General features: G+C 42.8%; 1 long non-coding RNA gene across 1 annotated transcript in view; it reads right to left on the bottom strand.

Annotated features, from left to right (window-relative positions):
• Nucleotides 1-13,403, bottom strand: part of LOC137643986 (uncharacterized) — a 67,197-nt gene that overhangs the window by 36,213 nt on the left and 17,581 nt on the right. The window contains exon 2 of the long non-coding RNA XR_011045108.1: nt 961-1,122. This is a non-coding gene — a long non-coding RNA (uncharacterized lncRNA). The remainder of the gene's footprint in view (nt 1-960; nt 1,123-13,403) is intronic.

A 13,403-nucleotide genomic window follows, 5' to 3' on the forward strand; every position in this document is an offset into this window, starting at 1 on the left:
TAGGTGATATTCAAATGAACATAAATAATGGCTCAGTGCCGATATCTAGTAAAGTTCGAGATCTAGGTGTATTTCTTAAATGTAACCTGTCTCAAAATGCCCAAATAAATAATGTAATAAAAACTGCTAGTTATCATCTAAGAAATATTGCGTTTATATTATAAAAAAGTACCTGGACGAAAATTCTGTAAAGAAACTTGTGATAAACTGTGTTATTACCAGGATTGACTACTGCAACTATCTGCTACAATTTAACAAAAGTGCAACTTAAGAAATTACAAAACATAATAAACAGAGGAGCAAGACTGATAAAAGGTGTCCCACCTAGAGAATGGATCACCCCTGTACTAATCGATTTACACTGGCTGCCGATTAAAGTGAGAATTTAATTTAAAATATGTACAATAACCCACCAAGTTATTAGAACCGGGTGTTCAAAATACTTTAGAGAATTGCTACATATTGCGCAGCCAACAAATCGTGTCGACACGAGAATAGTTACAGATGGCTTCAAACTATTGGAACCTAGATATATGTTTACTGTAGGCTCCAGAGCCTTTAAATATGTGGCCCTGAGACTATATAATAAGCTCCCACGAAACATTCAAATGATTGAAGACAATAAGGCTTTCAAGAGGAAACTGAAGACTTTCTTATTTCATGAGTCTTTTGACAGTGACGATTTAACAGTAAATGAACAATACGCGATATGAAACATTAAATACTCTAAACGAACAAGGTAAAACGACAGTGGAGGTCCTGTAGAGAGTGGGGTTCCCCTGCTGTATGGGACCGGAAAAGCAGCCATCAAAGTAAAAGTAGCCATTAGTAGAACATTTTATTTCTATTTTGAGGTTATGAGATTGGTACTACTAAATTAATAGCATTTTGCTTTTCAAGGGTAGAATTCATAGAAATAATCTAAAATCATAGGGAAACAAACAGAAGCATAATACAGACCTCCATTTTCATCACTAGTATGTATGGTTGAATCTCCTTTCCTTCTATCTTCCTCACTATTATTTTCTTGACTTTCCTCTTGGAACACCTCTGGTAACTGGTCTTCGGTGCCAGTCTCAGTTTCCTTTACAACCTTATGCTCCTCATTGATGGCACCTTGCTCTACAATGAGTCTACAAATTAGTAACATAAAAAACAAAATCTACAAATATAATAAATACAACTACTGTAACACATTTTCAACATCTAAGTGACCTTGAGGAGCAAAGCAATTTTACAGTTTAAAATGTTTGTTGGGGGCCAGTTTTCTTTAAAGGTACAGTATCAAATATCAAACAAAAAGACTTTTAAAAATAAAAAAAAATTCAATAACTGCCCAGAATTCATTAGATTTTCTTTCACCTTAGGAATAGATTTGATATATTACCCTACGCTACAAGAATTTTTGTCTCATAAACGGATTTTGAGCGAAGCGAAAAATCTATTTTTGGGTGAGGTAGCCATGTCGTCCTGATGGAAGTTCCTTTAAAGTAGCTTCCTAGGTTATATTTGACTACAGTGATATATCCCAGAGAATTTTACCTTAAGGTATCCAGAATTCTAACTCCTGGCGCGAATATCCCTGGCTTTCGCCTTTAGGGATATCACATAATATCAGAGGACGTATTCTTGACACGCCACATAGCTATCTTCACCCCGAATAGCGTTTTCGCTTCGAGAGGGGAAAGTGGCAAGAACTGAAGGAGAGCCGTTATTAAGGCACGCTCGACTCATACTGTTTGAGTACCTGTATGACGTCCCGACCTGGCGCCATCTTGTCATTCCTTGTAGCGTTAGCAAGGTGCTACAGATACAGTACTTTCGAGAGGGATTCTTTCAGCTTTTTATAAAAGGAGGGTGGGTCCATCAGGATGACATGGCTACCTCAACCAAAAATAGATTTTTCGCTTTGCTCAAAATCCGTTTTTTGGGCTCAAGCCATGTCGTCCTGATGGAGGTTTACCAGAGCATTAATGTATCTGTGGATTTTCCATTAGTGCCTAAACCGCGAGATAAATTTTCCCTGGTCATTTAGACCTAGTGACACATGGTGTTACCGTTATACACCATTTCAACTAATCATGAACTATGTTAGTGTTTCCTGCCCCCTACAGGGAAGAGTCATGGTCTGCTCTAGGAAAAGTCTCGAGGATTGTAAATTCCTATGAACAATCTAGCCAACAAACGGGTATATTGGTCTTATCATATACCGTTTTAAAGCCGAGTTTGTATTCTGAAAGGAACAAACGTACGTACAGTGAACCCTCGCTACTTCGCGGTTCACCACTTCGCGGGTTTTTTCATAACCCATATACTGTATATATATACATATCGCGGATTTTCCGGAAATTTCGAAAATACCGCGATATCTGAAGACCCCAAATACGATATTTCGTTACCTGTAATTCCATTAATACTTTAATTAGTAATATCTGCTCTTACTGATTGTTCATTGCATTACATATGACATATAATTAAGCACAGAAAGAAATAAAACACGAAAAGAGAATGTGATCATACGATAATTCAGTACTGTATACAGTACGTAGTAAAATTAAATCGAACATGAAACGCAAATCAGATGCAGTCATACTATATTAGAATGGTGTAAGGCTGCTGTTGGCTACTACTGTACTACAAATGTAATGGATGTGCTTCTTTTCCATGAATCTTTTGTATGTATACGTACGTAGTACTGCATCCAATAATATTCTTTGTTGCAAAAATCACATTTCGAATAAGCGTACGAGAGAGAGAGAGAGAGAGAGAGAGAGAGAGAGAGAGAGAGAGAGAGAGAGAGAGAGAGACACACATCCTACAACAAAAGCGTAAAATAGCGTACGTAAAGCTATTATTATTATTGTTATTATTATTATTATTGTTGTTGTTAAAATTATTATTGTTATTATTATTATTATCATTATTATTATTATTATTATTACAGTATCATTATTTATTATTATTATTACAGTATTATTATTACTGTACAGTATACTGTACGCAGGGTATCTTGTACTTCGAATTGATAACCTACGTAGCATATAAGACGGGTTGTGATTGGTTCAAGCGCTGATAAATGACGAATCAGAACCCAAGTTTTGTAATCTAGCCTGTGATTGGTGTTTTGACCGCTTCTCCAACCCGCAGCATCTCTTTCCGCGGTCACTTTGTCTCCCGCTGTATCGCTGTGTTGACGTTGTTAAGTTATTGTGAACTTTAATCTGTGCTGTGCGTGACTGTTTTAAGTTGAACTTTTTGTCGAACTTTCTGTTAAACCCTACTGTACAATGCCTCCCTAGCCTTCTGCTTCTACTAAGGCTGGTAGTGAGCCTAAACACCACCGAAAGATGATGACGATTGCTGAGAAGGTGACGCTTCTCGATATGTTAAAAGACAGTAGAAGTTACGCGGCCGCAGACCTCGAAGACCTGACGAAATTGGCAAGTGAAGAAGAGAGTGAAACGCAGGAAGAGATCCAAGAAAATGTCGAAGAAACGGGCTTAACATTAGAACGGCCTGCCAAGCTCTGCAAGGTGAAAGAAATGTTGCAAGAGTGGGACGAGGATATAGTTCGTTCTGTACAATTCTGCACCAAGATCGATGAACATATGGCTCCCTACAGGATGCTCTTGCGAAAAAAGAAGCAGCGGCAGCAACTTCCGATCACAATGCCCTCGGAAGAAATTGAAGAAGTGTCTCAGGAAGAAGTTGAAGAGGTGTCCCAGGAAAAGACACCTCCGTCTGAAGAGACGTAAAATACTATTATTGGCTGCACAGTAGAAGACATCATCAGCTTCATCATCATCATTTCTACTGTGCAGCAAATTCATCGCCATCATCATTCAAGTTTTTCTTGAACTTCTTTCGTGGTGAGTACAGTAACAATCTTTATTTTTTACTTTAATATTCTAACATTTTAATATTTGTGCCTGTTTTATAGTTTAGTACTGTATGCATTAAGTTAAAGGGAAGGTTTTAAAAGTCTGAAGAGTATACATGTTGTACCCTATCATATTTTTTTTGTTTAAAATTTACATTTACGTACGTAAAAAAAATCTCTCTCTCTCTCTCTCTCTCTCTCTCTCTCTCTCTCTCTCTCTCTCTCTCTCTCGTACAGTATGTACTGTATGATTTTATATAGATACGGTAAATAATATTTGTAATAACATATTTTGTAAATGCTTTTACTGTAAATATCATTATTTATCACTTTCATCATGCGCGTTAAATGCCTTCTTTGTTCTGAGCGTGGTTGTTTACTGAGCGTACTTTATGATCCGTCGTTTCAGGCGGCGTCATAAAGAAAACATTTCATTTGGAGGTCCTAAGAAAAATTAAGTAAAACATTGGTAATAACAAAATCAACATACTGTATAATCAATATAATCGATGCAAAAACTAACCTATACATATATGTGTACACTAAATGAGTTTGTTTCTTCATTATGATCAGAGATAAACGTACTGTAAACAAAACATTGGTTGCCATTTTTTATCGTGCTTTTTAGCGTGTTTAGGAAACGCATGATATAAAATCGCCTTTAATATTTGTGCCTGTTTTAGTTTAGGGTACTGTAGTACATGCATTAAATGTTCTGTACATTAAAGGGTAGTTTGTTAACAGTACTACTGTACGTACAAGGGAAGGTTTTAAAAGTCTGAATATACATGTTAAATAAATAGGTAAATATGGTGTCAATACTTCGCGGATTTTCACCTATCGCGGTCGGGTCTGGAACCTATCTACCGCGATAAACGAGGGTTCACTGCCGACACCTCCCCCCGTCTACTTGGTGAGCTGCATGCAAAATAGACAGGTTTGAATCCATGTAGGAACAATTGAATAAGTCAGTAATACAATCAAGGTATATAAAATCAGTTGTAACCCAGGACTGATAAACCTGATATATACACACAAGAAGGTTTGTTAGCTTTAGAACAGATATTGTATATGTTCAGACCATATTTACAAGATGAAAGGTTGTAAATAAATGCTCAGACACATTTCATTTATTCAGAATTTTGGGGCGAAAAAAGACACAAAATTCAATTATACATTTATTGACAATCAATAAGGCATGAAGTCAATGTGCATTTTATAATACAATATAAAATGAAATTTGGAAATATAATTAAGTGCATAAATAAAAGGGTAATATCAGAAATACTTGTTTCATCTGAAAAGAAATGCAAAAGCCCCTTTAGAAAGGATATATTGTAAAATTCTCCTATTTTCTTATTTCTGTCATTATAGTCTATAAACACTTGCGTAGCGATACGCATGGCACATGTGCAAGCCTTTTATGCTTCTTTCACCTTTATACTTGGAACAGTCCATAGTGTCACTATGGTGGTATTTCACTTAACATGTCACTCCGTAGGGAGAGATCATGTACACCCATCACTAAAAGTCCCAATTAGTGCACTGTTCCTCGCAGTTTTCAAGCGGCAGGTTTTAGCACACTACCTGCCGCCACCACGAAGCGCTTGATCACCTGCACTTGCTTCGCGTAGTGTTTAAAGAAAACCCTGGATGACTTCCATCCAGTATATGAGCAAAGACTTTCAAAATTCATATTTTGGAAGAAGTTCAGAGACGAAGATATCTTTCTCGGATCATGACCTGCGGTTGTACTGTCTGGATCCGCTCTGCGAATGAAGTAGGTGATCTTCGCCCTTAATTGTTTCAAAGAATGTCAAACCTGAGGTTTATCCCCTAAAAAGCTATCCTCCCCTAAAGTCTGAAGTTCTACGAAGATAGACCTCTAGGCACTCTACTGGACATAGAGACGCATCTTCCTTCAGAGGGCAGATTCTCTAGGGACCCCACCTTTTGGTGGGTAGCTCATTTTTAGCGAGAAACGCTGGGTCAGGAAAGAGATTCAGTTCTCCACTCTCCGTGAACTGAATATGGCCCTCATCCCTCGAAAGGGCCACTATTTCGCTAACTCTGGCTCCTGAGGCTAGTGCAAATAAGTATATAACTTTTTGGGTCAAATCCTTTAGAGAGCAATCTTCATTGTTCAGGGTTGAAGCTAAATGAAGAACCTTATCCAAGGACCATGAAATGGGCCTCGGAAGTGCTGCAGGCCTAAGCCTAGCGCAGGCCTTAGGGATTTTATTGAAGATTTCGTTAGAGAAGTCCACCTGGAAGGCATACAGCAAGGGTCTAGTCAAGGCAGATTTACACGTAGAAATCGTGTTGGCTGCTAAACCTTGTTCATGGAGATGAATAAAGAATGATAAACTGAAATCTGTCGAGATTTCTTTTGGTTTCTTTGCCTTGACAAAGGCAACCCATTTATTCCAGGATGACTCGTATTGTCTTCTAGTAGATTTAGACTTACATTCTTCTAAAAAGTTTATACTGTCTTTCGAAATCCCAAACCTTTTCTTGACTGCTAAGGAGAGGAAATCATGAGATGAAGGTTTCGGGTTTTCTGTGATAAACGAAGACAGTCGACTTCTGTACTTGTTGAGTCAGAACTGAATCCAGCAACGGGACCAGCTTCAGTCGCAGTTCCGTTATTAGAGGGAACCAAATGCTGTTCGGCCACTTGTGAGCCACTATCGCTGCTGTTCCCCGAAAGGATCTCAGTTTGTTGAGGACCTTTAACAGAAGGTTGGGTGGAGGAAACAGGTAAATCCTGGACCATCTGTTCCAATCTAGGGACATCGCGTCCACTGCTTCCGCTAGAGGGTCCTCGTACGGGGCTACGTATCGAGGTAGCTTTTTGTTGTCGCTCGTCGTGAAGAGGTCGATCTGCAGTCCTGGGACTTTGCGTAAGATGAAGGAGAATGATTCTGCGTCTAGGGACCATTCTGACTCTATCGGGGTAAACCTGGATAGAGTGTCCGCCGTCACATTGCGGAACCCTTGAAGGTGAACTGCTGATAAGTGCCATCTCTTCTTTTTTGCCAGACGGAAGATGGCCAACATCACTTGGTTGATTTGGGGCGATCTCGAACCTTGTCGGTTTAGACATCTAACTACTTCGCTGTCCAGGACCAGTCTGATGTGGATCGAGTAGCGAAGCTTCAGTTTCTTCAGAGATAGAAAAACTACCATGGCTTCCAGAATGTTGATGTGGAAGGTCTTGAAGAGGGAGGACCAGGTCCCCTGGACTTTCCGTTGGTGAAAGTGGCCTCCCCATCCTTCCTTTGAGGCATCCGTGTGAATGATGACTGAGGGTGGAGATGGTTGTAAGGGCACCGATTTTTTTATGTGCTTGGCCTCCGACCATGGCTTGAGAAGTGATCGCTAACGGGTTGGTATTGGTCTTGTTAGATCTCTTTGAGCGTTTGATGCGTACCTTCTCCAGACTCCTGATGCATCTTTTAATTGTGCCCTCAGCACTGGGTCTGTCACTGAGGCGAACTGGAGGGAGCCCAGTACTCTCTCCTGTTGTCGTCTTGATATCCAAGCGGATTTTAGAAGTCTCTTGACAGATCCCGCTATTTCTCTCCTCTTCTTTGATGGAAGGGAGAGGCGGTGTGACTGTAAGTTCCAATGAACTCCGACCCATTGAAACTTTTGAGCTGGAGATAGTCGAGACTTTTCCATGTTGATCTTGAATCCCAGATGTTCCAGGAACTGGATCACTTTCTTGGAGGCTTGCATGCATTCTGCTTCGGATGCTGCCCACACCAGCCAATCGTCCAGGTAGGCTATTACCTGAACTCCTTTTAGGTGTAGTTGATGAATGACTGCGTTTGCAAGCTTCATGAAGATCCTTGGGGCTATGTTTAGTCCGAAGGGCATAGCTCTGAAGACATATTGTCTCTTTTGCAGCATGAATCCTAGGTAGGAGGAAACTTGTCGATTGATTGGGACATGCCAATATGCGTCTGCCATGTCCATGGAGACTGTGTATGCCTGTTTGGGCAGTAAGGTCCTATGTGTTGAAGGGTGAGCATCCTGAACTTGTGGTTCACTATGAACTTGTTGAGTGGTGACAAGTCCAGAATGACTCTAAGTTTGTCCGAGTCCTTCTTTAGAACACAAAACAGCCTTCCTTGGAACTTGACGGACGTTGCCCTCCTTATTACTCTCTTGTCTCAGAGTTCTTGGACATATTCTTCTAGAATGGGGGCCGAGTGTTGGAAGAATTGAGGGAAAGCTGGTGGAGTTGCGTTCCAGCTCCAACCTAGTCCATTCTTGATCAGGCTGTGGGTCCAGGGATCGAAGGTCCAACGATCCCGGAAAGAGAATAGTCTCCCTCCTACCGGAAGCATCTCCCTTGGAGTGCTGACCAGAGGGCTTGCCTCCTTGGCCACATCCACCGCTGTTGCCTTTGCCCCTCAAGGGGCGTCTAGAGGAGCCTCGAAAGGAGCCTCTAGATTTCGGCCGAAAGGTAGTGGATTGCCTTTCGAAGGCCGGGGTAAAGACAGGCGACTGTGTCGCCAACTGCTGGGGTACCAATTGGTACGTGGTGGGTGGTTGTGCTACCGCCTGGGGCACCGTGGCCGCGGGAAGGTGTTGCTATTGTCTAGGTGGGCGAGAGGGCGCTCTTGGTCTCTTAGTCTTCCTCTCTGGTTGGGGACCCTCATCCTGGGAAGACTTCCTCTTCATCGACAAGCCCCACTTTTGGAGATTTCTATTCTCCGTGGCAGCTTTGTCGACGACCTCCTTAACCACTTCACTTGGAAAGAGGTCCTTACCCCAGATGCTGGATGATATCAGCTTCCTTGGTTCGTGCCTCACCGTAGCTGAGGCGAACACGAACTCTCTACAAGCCCTTCTGGCTTTGATAAAGTTGTATAGGTCCTTGGTCACTGTTGCCAGGTGAGCCTTGGCAAAGACCATGTACATCTCTGAGGATGGGGAGACGCTTGCCATCGTCTCCAGTCCGGTTTGAAGAGACATTGGGGCGGCAAGTCTTTCTTTCGTTTCCTGCTCCCGGCGCAGGTGAAAGTCTGACAACTTAGGGAGGTCTTCGCCAAACTGACGTCCGGCAATGTCGGCCTCCAACTTCCCGACTGAGAAGCTATGATGCACATCCTTCCAATCTGTTTCGTCCGATGATAGGGCGAGGGAGAATGGCCTACACTCCTCGAGTGTGGGACATGGTTTCCCTGCCTCGATTGCCTTCAAGGCTGCCTTGTACCCTTTTTCCATAAAGGGGAAGGCTCGGGAAGAAGAAGCAACGAAGGAAGGGCGCTTCTTACTCAGAGCCGGCACTTTGGAATTAGTGAAGGCCCTCTCCTTCAGTGTGCTGAATAGCAAGGCCAGCGCTTTGGGGAGGTCAAAGATTATGACCTCTTTCAGCTCTGTCTCCTCTTTCGAGGGTGGTTCCGTCCTAACATGAACATAGCAGTCTGGGTAGGCCTCTAGGCTGGGCCAGAATTCCACATCTTCGACAGGAGCTGTGCCCAGCTTGTCGGATATGAAGATGTTTCCCCCTGACATTGGCATGTGCTCAGCATGCCTCCACGGGTTGACGGCCGAGAAAGGGGGAAGATCCTTCACGTTCAGCTTCTTCGGAGCTGCACGCAAAGCTGCGAGTTCGTGCATTTCTAACCTTAACGCAACTTCTTTTTCAGTGGACTGCTTCTTCAGGTCTTGGACCATAGTGAGGATAGACGTTAAGAGTCTGACTCATGTCGGCCAATTGGGGAGCAGAGGAGGTCGAGGGGACGGGCTCAGCGGTCGGAGCTGATGAAAACGAACTATCTTGGTTCCTTCTTCGTCGGTCTCAGGAGCCCTCAATGACTCCTCCTCCTGATCTTCGGCAAGAAGACTCCTTTCAGTGCCTTCTGACACTTCTGACATCTTGTCTTCCAGTTGGATGTCCTTCATGGCATCCGATACATCAGATTCTATCGGAATCTGGACGAGGGGGGTCTCTGGTTGAGGTTGCGGGATTACTGCATCCGAAGATGCCCTTGGAAAAAGACAGGCCCTCATCTTTTCATTAGGAAGGTAGGTCCCGGTGGTGTTCTTTTGAAAACCCCTGACCCATTTTCGCAGCTTCTCTCTTGCTGCATCCCTTGACTCAGTTGTCTTTTGGTCATCAAAAGCCTCAGTAACCAAGTTAGAGCAAACGTCACATACCTGGGGGTCCCAATACTTCAAAGCTCCCTTCGTCGCTGCACAGCGCGCGTGCTTCCTGCACAGTCCATGGCCGCAGAAGTTCTTCCTGCGGACGTTGCAGAAATGGTTCCCGCACTTGGGATGGTCCTCCTGTAAAGAGAGGAAAATGAAATGAGTATTCGGTGAATTATCTCACAATATTAGGTATACAATATTGTTATGTATATATAGCTTAGGATAGGTAAGCTAGAAAGGAAGAAGGAAAGACACATACGTGTGTTTCCTGTCCAGCCAATTGCTGTGACCTCCCTCAAAATTAAAATCATGGGTATTCCTAATGTTTAAAAACCGTTGGAAGATCTCTATCCAAACAGGATATATAAAAGGGTAACTTAACACTGTCTTCTGGATTTTATTGTTGGGGATTGAATTTAGTGATCACTAATATATTAAAGAAAGAACTCACTTTCTTTGTATTAAGTGGTCTCACAATAGGCTGCCCATGAAAACATTGTGTTAGAAAAATTATGGGCTACCGTATAATCTATACTGTAGTTTTCTGATTGCAGTATGATCTATATTGCAATTATACTGTCTACTGTATAGTCGTATACTGTAGTACCCGCCGGCATATGCCGGCAGGCTAGCACCTGGGTACAAGTCAGAAGGTGTACTGCCTTCTGGGGGTAATGGGCGGCAGATCGCCGGCTGTCGGTGGGTTGCCGGCCGCCGGGAGGTCGCCGTCAGTCGGCAGCCTCCGCTAGCCGGCAGCTAGGTAGTATACCGGCAGCCGGCAGTTAGCATAGTTGTCGGCAGATAGCCAGTGGGTCGCCGGCTGTCGGCAATCTATGCCAGCCGGCGATTATGTTATATCAGCGGTCTGCAGCCCATCCGACTGCCGGCAGGTAGGACCCAGGGTACTAGTCAGAGGAGAGAGAAAGCATGGACTAAGGATCATGTAAAGGCTCAGCCTTACTGTCCTCTATCCAGAATGAGGGTTCAAATGGAAGGGGAGAATGTAACATTCAAGCTTCCATCCATCCATAACCTTGCCGGCCTTTGCTAGCAGGGTTATGGATGGCAGACCAAGAGAAGACTTAAGAACACTTAACAGGGGGTTGGGGCCTCTTCCGGCACAGCCGAGCAACAGACAGAAAACCTGAGCCAGTCCCACAACCCACCGGCACTAGGGTCGATTGTAGGATGATGGCCAGGTATGTGATGGCTAGGCCATCACTAAAGGACAGAGTGGGGAGGGGAGAGGGTCCTGTAGGGTGTGGAAGGAGCCGGCAGTAGAGCCTGTCCTCCCTCACCTAACGAGACTCTGTTCCAGTATTAGAACTATCCCATGTGGCCAGAGAATTCTATTCCCTAGCCTAGGGTTAGTCCAATACAGAAAAGAGATTGGCAGGACCCTCGCCGCTATCTCTAGACAGAAAGGAAACAGTCTAGTGTCGGTGTCCCCCAAGCAAAAGAAGAATTCTTTTCTTCAACTTAGGTTCTGCCGGCACAGGACTGTCTGCTAGGCCACAGGGAGAAGGCATCACATCATATAATGCCTTCAGGTGTGGCCTAAGGAGGTCTAGCCTCCTGCGTCGGTAGCCTAACCTAGCCAGGGAATTCCATTCACCTTGCTAGTCGGCTACTAACCACAGACGGAATACTCTGATGTTCTGACTAAACCCAAAAACCTGCATCTGCGGTTACAGGGAAAGGACAGAAACACCCTAGCTTAGTTTTACTCGAAAGCAATTCGAGGTAAAGCTGACTAGGGTTCAGCGTAGGCTAACTCAGAGGGATAAGAGATTGCTCTTAAATCTCCGAAGGAGATTAGTATCACCCTGTAAAAGAATAGGAGGTATTAGTCTCCACTTGAATAACGCGATACAAGAGCAATCGGGGATGTGTATGAAAGTATACTAAAGCCCCTAGAGGCAGTGAGCATCGATTACCTAAATCACCGAAACTCTCTCGTATACTATCTTTGGAAGAGGAAAATTCATGCAGTAAATATCTTACATGTATAAAATATTTTTCAATAAAATTACCACTCTAGGAAAAACTATTATATCATGCATGAAAGTAATAAAAGCAAAAGCCTAGGATAGGAAGCCTAGCGTAAGCGAGGATCGGTTACCTAAATTGCCGAAACCCACGAATACTATCGGCATAATATAAAATTTCCTAGCAATGAAGGCTAAATAGCTAAATTTATTGAAGCTAATAACACCGGGAAGGTCGTTCTGGCTAACTAAATGACTCATGCATAGCGAACGACAGCGTTCATGACGCCTCCGGTTAGGCAACAGCTCGTTACGTTAATTGAACCTTGAATCGAGTAAAAAACTGGCAAGAGCTTACATTTATACAAAGTAAAGATAATACTCAACTTTCCAGAGGCAGATGAGGCTGGAGAAAGCATCATAGCGAGAGATAAATCCAAAAAATAGCGTGAGAGCATTGGGAAAAACCGAGCAAAGCCGCTACGAAAAAGGAATGGCAAGATGGTGCCCGGTCGTGACGTCATACAGGTACTCAAACAGTAGGAGTCGAGCGTGCCTTAATAATGGCTCTTCTTCAATTCTTGCCATTTTCCCCTCTCGAAGCGAAAACACTATTCGGGGTGAAGATAGCTATGTGGCGTGTCAATAATACGTCCTCTGATATTATGCGATATCCCTAAAGTCGAAAGCCAGGGATATTCGCGCCAGGAGTTAGAATTCTGGAAACCTTAAGGTAAAATTCTCTGGGATATATCACTGTAGTCAAATATAACCTATGAAGCTACTTTAAAGGAAATTCCATCAGGACGACATGGCCTGAGCCCAAAAATACCTCTAGCCAACTGGGTAGCGTAGCAAGGTAGCTCGAGTTTGATTTCCAGTCATAATAATAACACATTCTCTTTCCACTTGAGGAACCGTTAGCTGCTAAACTAAAAAACTGATAACAGAATTCTAATAAAAAGAATACTTTGATACTCACTTGATGTTCATATTACTTCTTAAAAAGCTTGTTTTATCACTGTTTACCCACAAAATTTATTAAAAAATTTTCCATTTTCATTCCTTTCAAAAGATACAAGCCCTGGTGAAGTAATCAGACAATATCAGTTCATAATAAATAGCACACTAAGAGTTACCCATTCTTCCCTTTCGAAGTGGCATGTATCCCTCATTCTTTGACATCTTAAGTCAATGTGGAGATAGGTGGGCATGTGAAAGGATATCAAGAGAGTAGAGATTTTTTTTTCTTTTTAATTCTGTTGATTTCTATGAACATTCCCTAATGCTCTTATTGCCAACTCCAACTCTCTGGTGGTGGCGGGATGCCAATGATAGAATGAGAAAGGTCAACTAAAATTACAATT

Source organism: Palaemon carinicauda, chromosome 7 (genome assembly GCF_036898095.1).
Source record: "Palaemon carinicauda isolate YSFRI2023 chromosome 7, ASM3689809v2, whole genome shotgun sequence".
NCBI classification, from domain to species: Eukaryota; Metazoa; Arthropoda; class Malacostraca; order Decapoda; family Palaemonidae; genus Palaemon; species Palaemon carinicauda.